This window comes from Monodelphis domestica, chromosome 6 (genome assembly GCF_027887165.1).
Source record: "Monodelphis domestica isolate mMonDom1 chromosome 6, mMonDom1.pri, whole genome shotgun sequence".
NCBI lineage: Eukaryota > Metazoa > Chordata > Mammalia > Didelphimorphia > Didelphidae > Monodelphis > Monodelphis domestica.
This window is the reverse complement of record NC_077232.1, coordinates 75727754-75740256: the sequence shown is the minus strand read 5'-3', so window position 1 is coordinate 75740256 and position 12503 is coordinate 75727754.

Genomic DNA, 12503 nt, shown 5'->3' with positions numbered 1-12503 from the left:
ACAACATGGAAATAGGTTCTGATCAAGGTCACATGTAATACCCAGTGAAATTGCAAGTTGGCTAAGGGAAGGGTGGGGGGAGGGGTGGGAGGAATAGAATATGTTTTTTGTAACCAAGGAATAATATTTGAGAAATTTAAAAATAAATAAATAAAGGGGGGGAATGAATGGGTCAAGGAACATATTATAGAATAGAAATTAATACTTTAAAGATTTGACAGCAATGAGACAACATACCAAAATATGTGGAATACAGCCAAAGCAGTACTTACTACTTGTAAAACACTGAATGAGCTCATAAAATGAAAGAATTGGACAAAGTAGCCTTTATAGATCCAGCTCCAAAATAATGACCCTACAATCCTATGATTGACTCTTGGTAGTAAATGTCGGAGACAAGACCCTAGTCTGATCTCTCCTATGTCCAACTCTCAGGCAATCACTCAACTAAAACTGAGCACCCTACTGCATGCCAGTTACTGTGCTATGTTCTTGGGACACAAAGGAAAAAACAATCCCTGCTCTCAAGGAGCTTACGGTATAATGGAGACAACATAGAAACAATTACGTATAAGCCAGATATAAAGAGGATAATTTGGAAATAATACACAGAGGGAAAGTACTACGATTAAGACTGGTTGCAAGAGACAGAACTTGCTGAGACTTGAAGGACACTAGGGATGTCAGGAGATGGAGATTGGGAGGAAGAATATTCTGGCCATGGAGAATAGCCAGTGACCATGTTAGGAATTGGGAATGGAGGGACACCAGAAGATCAAGCTTTTTCCATATATCATGGTGCCTCCCATTAGAGTTAAATGTATGTGTGTGTGGGTGTGTGGTCTTACTCCCCTTACTGCCAGATTGTGCACTCTTTGGAGACAAGTACAATCTCTTAGCTAAATCTGGGGTCCCTTTATGCCACCCCCAAACATACAGCTAGTTTTATCAATGTCTGCTGAAGTTAAAGACACAGTGTTGTAGATAGCATGTTGGACTTGCACTCATAGATTAATCATTTATTAAAAAATAATAATATATGATATAATATAAATTAATAATAAATAAACAAATAAATTAATAAATATATTTTAAAATATATTTTAAAAAATAAAATAAATTAATAAATAATAAAATAATTAATCACGATTTAGAACTGGAAGGAAGGGAAGAGGGGAAGATTCTATTTATATAGCATCTACTCTGTGAGAAGTACTTCCTAAGCAATTTTAACAACTCTGCAACAATTCTCCATTTTGAAGTTGAGGAAGCTGAAGCAAATAGAGGTCACATAGCTAGTAAATGTCTGAGGAAAGATTTGAATTCATGTCTTTCTGACTTAAGGCAGGGTGCTCTATTCACTGTACCACCAGCTGCCTCAGATGTCTCCAATAATTCAGAGGTCATCTAGTTCAACTCCTTTATTTCACAGATGAAGAAACTGAGACCCAGAGAGGCAAAGTGACTCATAGGAAGGAAGCAGAGTCAGAATTTGAACTGAGGTTCTTTATCTCCATATTCAGCCCTCTTTCTAATTGAATCACAAGGGCTTAGCAATTGAGTTTCAGTTCCACTTCCTTGCTAGCTGTATGACCACAGGTAAGTCACTTTCCTTCTCTGAGACTCAAGCACCTCACCAGACAAAAGAAGATAACCAATCTTCAGAGTGCTGCTTCCCTCTGAGGGATTTAGAAAGAGAATCCTACTAAAACAGGAGCTGTTCTTATACTAAGCTAAGGGCTTTGGACTTTATCAACTTGTCCATTTTTATAATTTTGTATTGGATTTGTTTTTTCTCTTGAGTCCTCTGGGGGGAGGAACTTTGTCTGCATCTACTGAAGCCTGATTTTCTGGGTTGAGGAAGGCAGAGCAGAAGGCAGCCGGCAGGAAGGGGGCTGGGAATCCCAGGGAAAGCAAATGGACTAGAGCCAAGATATAAAGGAAAGCTAGGAAAAGCTGAGGCCAGCCATCCTGTTGCATCTCCCTGGCATTTGTCCTAGCAGGGCCGCACCACATTTCCCCCAAGGGATCCTGGACTCTGACTTCAAGGCAAAAAGGTCCTTGAATGCTGGCCCCTCTGTGCCATCTCCTGGTCCCTGAAGCCCCAAGCCTGGCTCAGAGACACTGATCCTCTGGGTCTGCAGATTCTGAGGGTCTAAGGGGCACGAGGGGACTGAGATGTGGCCGGTGACCAAATAAATGCATGTTGGCTGACTGGAGCCTTCTGTGAGCCAAAAAAGCTCACTATGGTCCCCCACCCCCCATACCACCATGCCAAAGACCTGTGTTTTCATTTCTCTGAGCCTAAGATTTAATTGGTGAGAATTGGGTTCTTGGCAGTCAATGCTTACCCAGGCCATCTTTCCCAGAGCTCCTCCAGTTGTGAATACCCACATGAGATATCTCCTGCCCTGGTGCTGGAGCCAGAGTCTGAGCTGGGGCAGTGTGACCCAGAGAGGAGGTGAGGATGGGGACCCAGCCCCCAGGTCCCCATGAGAGAGAGCCCAGGAACAGATGACGGGGGCAGGGGGGGGGCTTCTCAGACCATCCCCCACTCCCTTGGGTTAACCAATTACCTTCTTCCAAGCCTCAGTGTTTCCAACCAAATATGGCCTATTTTAGGGTCATTATGAGGAAAGTGCTTTTAAACCCTAAAGCCCTTTAGAAGTAGAAGCTATGATGGTTATTATTATTATTGCTAACAGATGGGGACCCCAAGCCTGATCTTCTTCTCTAGTATACCTAGAGAAAGTTACTCCCTTCCTCCTCTCTCTCCTCCAAGGAAAGTTCTGAAAAGAAATTTTAGGAGAAGGGATAAAGGTTCTAAGCTTTCTGGACTCTTCTTCCAAGGTAGTTTGTATTAAGGCAGCAAGGTGGCACAGGGGCTGGGGTACTGCTTGAGGAGACCTGAGTTCAAATCCTGTTTCAGAATCTTACCAACGATGTGTCCATGGGCAAGACATTTAAGATCTCTTAGCCTCAGGTTCCTTCTATGGAAAATGGGGATAAGAGCAGCCCTTACCTCCCAGGGAAACTGTAAAGACCAAATGAGATAGCATGTATAAAATGCTTTACAAACTTTAAGGCACCTTATAAATGCTGCTTATTGATAGTAGTAGTAGTAGTAGTGGTGGTGGTGGTGGTGGTGGTAGTAGTAGTAGTGGTGGTAGTAGTAGCAATGATGGTGGTAGTAGTAGTAGTGATGGTGGTAGTAGTAATAGTAACAGCAGAAACAATAGTGGCAGGAGAGGGAAAAAGAAGAAGAGAGAAAGCAGAGCTTCCTCCAAGGCAATGGTGGCTGATGGAAGGAGTCGGTCCCTGAGAGGCAGTGATGCTCAGTGGAAACAGCCTGGGGCCAGGAAAATGAGAGTTTAGGAGGTCTGAGTCCTGTGGATAATGTGCTCTCTGCTTTTAGGCAGCTTTGAACCTCTGTAAAATAAGGGGTTGGATATAAATAACTCTAGGACCCTCCTGGCTCTGATGTTTCGTGTTGGTCTAGTGAAGACCTATCTGCAGTTGGTCTCAGGACATGTCAACATGCCCGGGGCAACCTCCCACCCTCTTTGCAGAAGACAGTGACTCAACCCTAGGTCCTGTTTGCTCTTTTGGCAGTTGATGGCTGGCTGGCTGGCTGGCTGACTGGATATGTGGCTGGAGAGATGAATGGATGGACAGCTGCAATTGCTTTCTTCCTTTCTCGGAGCCAGATTCACCCTGAGGTTCAGTGGCTAACATCCCAAGGCACAGGAGCTTGGTTGGAGAACAGGGATGCCAGACCCTGTCACTCTGGAGGGCTGATGATTTGCCAAATTACTTTCTTCCTCTGGGCCTCAGTTCCCTTGTTATAAAAATGGGAATAACGTCCTTCTATCTGCTTGAGATCCTCCTGCATATAGCACACAATCTCCTCACTCTGTGGCTTGGCACAGTTAAAGATTCTCTATGACTGAAAGGTTATCAATCTTCACCTGTGCTTCCTTCCTAGAACTCTTTTAAGTCTCAAGTCACAGCCTACAAGATAACTTTCCTAATGCCCACAGATGTTAGCCATCACTCAATATTTATGAGCCCTGACTTCTTGTCTTACATCTCCAATTGCCTATTAGACATCTCCAACTGGATGTCCCATAGAATTTTTTTAAACCCTTATCTTCCATCTTAGAATCAACATTGCAATATTGGTTCCAAGACAGAAGAGTGGTGAGGGCTAGGCAATGGGGGTTAGGAGGTTTTTGCCCAGGGTCACACAGCTAAGAAGTGGCTGAGGTCAGATTTGAACCCAGGACCCTCCATATCTAGACCTGGATCTCTATCCACTAGCTGCTATCTTCCATAGAAATCTTAAATTCATAATGTCCAAAACTGAGCTCATTATCTTTTCCCCCAATATTTTCCCTCCTTCTACCTCCCATATTACCATCTAAAGCAACACCATCTTTCCAGGCACCCAGACTGGCAACATAGGTGTCATTCTCTAGTCCTCCTCCTCCTCCCTCATCCCCAGTCTCCAATCCATCATCAATCTGGTCATTTCTCCCTTTGGAATATCTCTCTCCTCTAACACTGCCACTTCTCGGGTGCAAGTCCATGTCATTTCCCACCTGGACTGTTTTGATAGCCAGCTGGTTTAAGGAAAACCCATGTACCAGAAGCAGGTGAGGATTCCTGCTTTTCTCTCCCTGGATCTCCCCTGGCCTGAGTGGGGGCCACAGCTTGGACACTCAGTCAGACTGACTTCCCGGACGAGACCCCAAAGAAAGGCCATTGTTGTCAATTGGGTGTATTTTCCTATCATTAATTCCTATCATTCATGACCTGAGCCATGCTCCTCAGAGCCCAGGGGAGAAACCAAGGGTCTTACTCCAGACCTAGTCTTTCTGACTCAGTTAGATCCATCGATGAAAAATCAGTCTGAAGGGGAAAGACCTTGAGAATCTGGACTGAGGAAATGGCATCATCATCCCAGAAGACAGGTTTGGAGAAGATGAAATCTCTGCCAGCTCTGATAATCTGTAAGTATGCACAAATTATAGTCCAGAGAAGCAAATAGACATCTGACCTCAAAGTCCAGAAGACCTAGGTACAAATCCTGCCAAAGACTCACAGGCTGTGTGACTCTGGAGCAAAGGACTTAATTTCTCAGAGTTCTAGGCAACTCTCTGAGACTACAAATTATAGAGAAAGCAATGAACTGCATTGGAAGAGGGAATTTCCTCATCTGGACTGTCCTTATACCTACTACTACTGCTGCTGCTACTGCTGCTGCTACTACTACTACTACTACTACTACTACTACTACTACTACTACTACTACTACCAACAACAACAATAATAATAATAATGAGGAGGAGGAGGAGGAGGAGGATAACAGCTAGTGTTTCTATAGTACATACTATGGACCAAGTACTGTGCCAGGCACTTTATAATTATTATCTTATCTGAGCTTCACAGCAGCTCTTAGAGGTAGGTGCTATTTATTATCCCTATTTGACAGCAGAGGAAACTAAGACCAAGGTCAAATAACTGGCCCAAGATCACACATCCAGGATATATTTAAGACTGGATTTGAACTCAGGTCTTCCTGACTCCAGATTCAGAACCTCTCTCCCTGGTGCCACACAGATACTTCATAGGACTATTCGTCGCCTCTATTACTATCCACAGTGATCAGGACAGTTTTATATAGTTGAAGCCCATAGCAATTTGCTTTCAGGACAGATAAGCCCATTTTGAATGGACATTTCTGTGGTGCCTTTTTTTTTTTAAACCCTTACCTTCCGTCTTGGAGTCAATACTGCGTATTGGCTCCAAGGCAGAAGAGTGGTAAGGGCTAGGCAATGGGGGTCAAGTGACTTGCCCAGGGTCACACAGCTGGGAAGTGGCTGAAGCCAGATTTGAACCTAGGACCTCCTGTCTCTAGGACTGGTTCTCAATCCACTGTGCTACCCAGCTGCCCCCCCCCCCCCGTGGTGCCTTTTTAAAGCTTTGTTTTATTTATTTATTTTTAAACCCTTACCTTCCGTCTTGGAGTCAATACTGTGTATTGGCTCTAAGGCAGAAGAGCAGCAAGGATAGGCAATGGGGGTCAAGTGACTTGCCCAGGGTCACACAGCTGGGAAGTGTCTGAGGCCAAATTTGAACCTAGGACCTTCCGTCTCTAGGTCTGGCTCTCAATCCACTGAACTACCCAGCTGCCCCCAGCTTTGTTTTACATACAATCTCATTTGTATTAATTACCAGCCACTGATGAGATTGGACAGAGAATACATGTTAGAATAAGAAAAATGAATCTGAAAGAAAGAAAATAACTTGCCCAATAATATCTACTACATACATGTACACACACACATGCACATATATATATACATATATATCCTGGGTGTTCCAAAGACCTTAAGATAGTTTTAAGCTATCAAAGCTTATATATGTTTATATATTTATATATATATGTGTGTGTGTGTGTGTGTGTGTGTGTATACACACACACATATATTTATACAAAGCTTATTTATACAATTATTTATACAAAGCTTATACATACATATGTTGCTTTAACTTTTGCAAATCCCTTTGCATATATTACTTCATTTAAAGATCTCTTGAACAACACGATGAGGAGATAAGTGGATAGAGAGTATTTTTCCCTGGAGTTATGGGATTTGTTCAAGGTCACATGGCTAGTAAAGTCAGAAATAGGATTTAAATTCAGCTCTTGGCTCCAAATCCAACATGCTTTCTGTTAGGTAATGTTTGCACCGTAAATCACCTAAAATCAGAGTTTAGGGCTGTCTACCAAGCTGATGTTTTCTAATAGGTCAAATATTCCTCCTAAAAACCAATTTGCTCATTTCTTTGTTCACTCACTATTGTGGAAAAATGAACTTTACTATAGCCTATTCAAATTATGAGAGATTTTCCATGACTAAGTTTTATATTATTTCATCTTCAGCTGTTTCTGGGTACTGTTCCTGACAACTGAAAATTAATAAGTCTAGGGGCAATAAGGTGGCTCAGTGGTTATAGATTCAGGCCTAGAGAGGGGAGGTCCTAGGTTCAAATATGACCTCAGATATTTCCTATCAAGTCACAACCAAAATTGCCTAGCCCTTACTACTCTTCTGTCTTGGAACCAATACTTAGTATTGATTCTAAGACAGAAAGTAAGGGTTTTAAAAAAAGAAATGTGCCTCAGTTTCTTCATTTGTAAAATGAGAAGCTCTCTGAGGTCTATTTGCTCCAAAATCTCTTACTGTTTCAGGGAGAGCCAGTCTGTCCCTGCATGTGAGCTCCCCATTGTGTATGTTCAAGTGGATACTGAATGACAACAGGTGCATCAATCTAGAGAGGTGTTAATTTTTTTTGTGGTTGGACTCTGAATATTTATATAGGTGGTCACCACAGATTTAATTTCTAAATCCCAAAATGAATTACTAAAGTAAATGGAATTTATGGTAGTTTATTTACCATAGAGGGAAGATATTAAGGAAGAGAGAAAAGGGGAGAGAGTGAGAGGGAGATAGAGCTCTGACTTCCTCTGATATCAGTTAGAATTTTCTAAGCTGCCAGGGGAAAAGAGTCTCAAGATGATGGGCCTTTCCTGGAGCCTCCAGAAAGGCAGGGTCACTAAGTCAGCCTTTTACTCACCAACAATGACCGTCTGAAAGGAAAAGCAGTCTGAGGTCTCCTGCACAAGTTCCTCCAGGGGTTCAGTTCCTCCAGTCCAACTCTGAGTCAGAGAATCCTCCAATTTCCTCAAATCGAATATATCTTCCTCTCACCTCTGCTCCTCTTTTTAAAGATATTTTTCTCTTGTGTCACCTCCCCTAAATTTCACGTCTACCTATCCAGCAGTTGCTTTTCTCCAGGATTGCCCGCTCTTTAGTTCACACCTTCATATCTTTTTGAGTTACTTAACACCTTTTTTGGTTAGTTCACCTTTTGTGGTTACTTAACACTGTTTTTGTAGTTAAAATGGGCAGATCTACTTAAAATACTGAGTTACCACCTTTTGGGGGATTAAATCAACATATAGACAGAGGATTACAATTCAATCTTCCCAATAAAGGAAGAGCTAAGTACCTCCATTGTTACAATCAGAAGATAGCTAAATCCAATCTTCACAGAGGCCATCTGAGCCAATTCCCTCCATTGATGGGGATGTTGGAGAGGTGATTCTCATTTAGATGCAGATAGAACTGAATGACTTCTTTTTAAATTTTTTTCTGGATTATACATGTATCATCACTCAAAACAAATTTCCATATTATTAATTTTTGTAAGTGGATAATCTTATGAAACCCCAAATTACATACCCAAATAAACAAGTGATATATCATATGTTCTCATCTGCATTTCTACTCCAATAGTTCTTTCTCTGGAAGTGGATAGCATTCTTTTTCATAAGTCCCTCAGAATTGTCCTGGATCATCGAATCTCTGTTAGTAGCAAAGTTTATCACATCTGATTGTTCCACAATATTTCAGTTACTATGTACAATGTTTTCCTGGTTCTGCTTATTTCACTCTCCATCAGTTCATGAAGGTCTTTGCAGTTTTTTCTGAAATCATCCTGTTCATCATTCCTTATAGCACAATAGGATTCCATCACCATCATATACCACAATTTGTTCAGTTATTCCCCAATTAAGAGACATTCCTTTAGTTTCCATTTCCTTGCTACCACAAGAAAAGCAGCTACAAATATTTTCGTTCAAACAGGTCCTTTATCGTTTTAAAAATCTCGTTGGTATACAGACCCAGTAGTGGTATTATTAGAGCAAAAGGTGTGCATTCTTTTATAGCCTTTTGGGCATAATTCCTAATTGTCCTCCAGAATGGTTGGATCAAGAACTGGATAACTTCTTTTTTTTTGGTCTTAAATTTTTTTTAATTTAATTAATTTAGAATATTTTTCCATGGTTACATGATTCACATTCTTTCTGTTTCCTCCTCCCAATCCCTTCCGTAGCCAACACCCAATTCTACTGGGTTTTACATGTGTCATTGATCAAGACTTATTTCCATATTATTGATATTTGGACTAGGGTGATTGTTTATAGTCTACATCCCCAATAATATCCCCATTGAATCAAGTGATCAAGCAGTTGTTTTTCTTCTGTGTTTCTGCTCCCACAGTTCTTTCTCTGGATATGGATAGTGAAGAACTGGATAACTTTTTACTTGGATTTTATGAACCTCTTCTGACACCCATTCTCCAGACCTTCCTTCTGACCTGACTGTCTAAGAGGCCTGTTCCCCAGTTCTCTCTATAAACCTGGGAAGACATAGACCAACAGAGTCCTGACATCAAATGCCTTTCCTCCTAGGACAGGAGAAATAACAGAAAGAGGACTCTATTCCACCCTGGACCAGATTGGATAGGGGATTGGGCACACTAAATTCCAGATTTGGACAATAAAGGAGAAATTCTCCCTCATCTGTAAGGTCTAGCCAGGCAGCACAATTCCTTGGTAAGAGTCAGGAGATCTGGATTCAAATCCAGTCTCTGATATGTAAGCTCCTTTAGAAAAATCACTTCGCTTCTCAACTTCAATCTCTTCTGTAAAATGGAAATAATAAATGTGAGCTGACATTTATATAGCCCTTTCTAGATGTTTCAGTGGATAGAGCACTGGGCTGGGAATCAGGAACACATCTTCCTGAATTCAAATCTGTCCTCAGACACTACAAGCTATGTGATTCTGGGCAAGTCACTTCACTCTGTTGCCTCAGTTTCCTCATCTATAAAATGAGCTAGAGAAGGAAATGGCAAACTGTGCCAGTGTCTTTACCCAGAGAACCCCATGGGGTCATGGGGAGTCAAACATTACTGAAATGACTGAACACCAACAGCTAAAGTCCACAAAACTCTCTATGTATATCATCTCATTTGATCTTTGCAGCAACTCTATGAGGTAGGTGCTATTTTTATTATCTCCATTTTATGGATGAGGAAACTGAGGCAAACAGAGGTTGTCACCCTAACTTACCCAGAGTCACACATCTAGGATGTGCATGAGTAGAATTCAAACTCAGCTGCTCCAGACTCCAAATCCAGCATTCTACCCACAGCACATTATTGATTGAATTCATTATTGCATGAATAGAAAGAATCTAAACTTAGAGTCAAGGCATTTGGGTGATGTGAAAGTAGACAAGTCATTCAACTGCTTCTAGCCTCAGCTTCCCCAAAATACCTCATCACAGAACTCTTTGGAGGAAGGTTCTTGGAATATAGAAAATGCTATAGACATAAGAACAATACTATTAGAGGTATTACCAGAATATATTTGTTGACTGAATAAATGTTCTGTAAATGTGGACCAGTTCTCATAACTGACAATGGGAATCTTTGGTCAGTCAGCAGAGACAGCCAGAATGGAGTAAGAAAAAGTCAGCCTTAGAATTGAATAACCTGTGTTCAGGTCCAGCACTCTACAGGAGCTGGCAAAGTGGCTGGAGTGGAGTTACTGAATCTCTGAGTCTCAGTTTCCTTCTCTGTAAAACAGGGAGTGATCACATATATAGCACTTACTTCATAGGATTATTGTGAATAAAACACAATGTAAACTTTACCAGAAGGGCAGTTGGTGGTTCAGTGGATACAATGACGGGGCTAGAGTCAAGAAGACTCAAATTCAAGCATGGCTTCAAACACTTACTATCTGTGGGACTCTGGGAGAGTCACTTAACTCTGTTTGCCCTAATTTCCTCATCTGTAAAATGAGCTGGAGAAGGAAACAGTGAACCACTCTAATGTCTTCCCACAAAAACTTCAAAATGAATCACAAAGATTTGGATATGCCTAAAAACTGCAACAATATGGCAGACTCTCTGCTAAACAATGCAAGTAGAAAGGCCAAAACAATCCCTGCCCTCAAGGAGCTTACTTTCCTTTTTTTTTTACCTTCCATCTTAGAATCAATACCCTGTACTGGTTCCAAGGCAGAAGAACAGTAAGGGCTGGGCAATGGGGGTTAAGTGACTTGCCCAGGGTCACCCAGCTAGGAAGTGTCTGAGGTCAAATTTGAACCCAGGACCTCGTGTCTCTAGGTCTGACTCTCCCAGCTGCCCCCAAGGAGTCTCTCCATATCTCACCATTCTAATGGTGAGATAAAATGTGCAAAAACTAGATATAGGCAAGAGACACACAATGTAAATGGAAGGTGGTCTCAGAGGAAAGGTGCCAGCAGTGGGAGAGCCCAGGAAAGATTTGTCTCAGAAAAGGGGATTTGAGCTGAGCCTTAAACTACCATCCAACGGGATTTTTTGTTTTGTTTTATGGGGTTTTTTTAGTCTTAAAATTTTTTATTTAATTAATTAATTTAGAATATTTTTCCATGGTTACATGATTCATGTTCTTTCTCTTCCCACCTCCCAACCCCCTCCCATAGCCAACCCGCAATTCAACCCACATTTTGATGCTAACTATGTGCCTAACTCTGAGCTGGGTATTGTGGGAGAGGAAAAAAAAAAGAAGAAAATTAGAGCCAAGCCCTGTCCTCAGAGAGCTCATAATCTGGGTAGATGGGATATAGATATCCTTTGTTGTTTTTTTTTAAAGTGAATATATGGTCATAGCAGAAAGGGAACTTGACTGTGAGTTAGATAATCAGAATTCTCCTCCTGGACTTCAGCCTCATCTCTTCCATCTCTGGGTCTGAGTTTCAGCATCTACAAAAATAAGGTTGAAATGGATGGTTCCCAAGTTGCCTTCCAGTTTTAACTCTCCATATTCTATGGCTGTAAATTAGAGAAAAAGGCAAGAAAAGACAAGATCAAGAATTATAAGCACGATACAACCTAGGAGTGTTGGAGAAATTAAGGGAAGGGAGGATGGCAGAGGCAGGGAAGGTTCTTTGGAAGAGTCTGGGCTTGAGCTGAGCCTTTAAAGACAAGGCAGGGCAGGGATGCCTGGAGAGAAGGGCCCAGGGAGGCCATCCTAGAAGCAGGGGTTCAATGGGGTAGCCAGGAGCCCCATGCCTGTGCTCTGGATGAAGCCAGGCTCCCTGAGGAGACCCAGCCTCCGCTGGCCCAGCCTGGGACTGAAGTGCTTCCTTGTATGAACTGAGGTTCCAGCCTGGCTTGCAAGACTAATCTAATTTCCTCCTGTACCTTAATAATGACTTTTTTCTTCGTTTCACAACAAAGAGAGGATTATTTCTGTCCCAGCTACAGAAAAGGGGGCCAATTTTTCCAGAGGTTTCTGCGTGTTTCCCGCTCCAGCCGAGGCCAGACCCATGAAAGGAGGGCCTATGGTAAAGGTTGACTTTTATTGATCTGGGCTGAGATACGGGGATAGGATTTCCAGCCAAAATAGGAATTTGACTGAGGGGCCAGCGAATGTGGGATTTTCTTAAACTTTGATGGAGTAAGTGAATGTCTAAATGCGTCTTGGAAAGCAACAGAGAAGGCCAAGAGGCCATATAGAAAGAAATCCATTTGGAACCTCAGCCAGCACGGGGTAGGCCCCTGGGCAAGGACTCCCTGTTCTTTGGTGCAGGG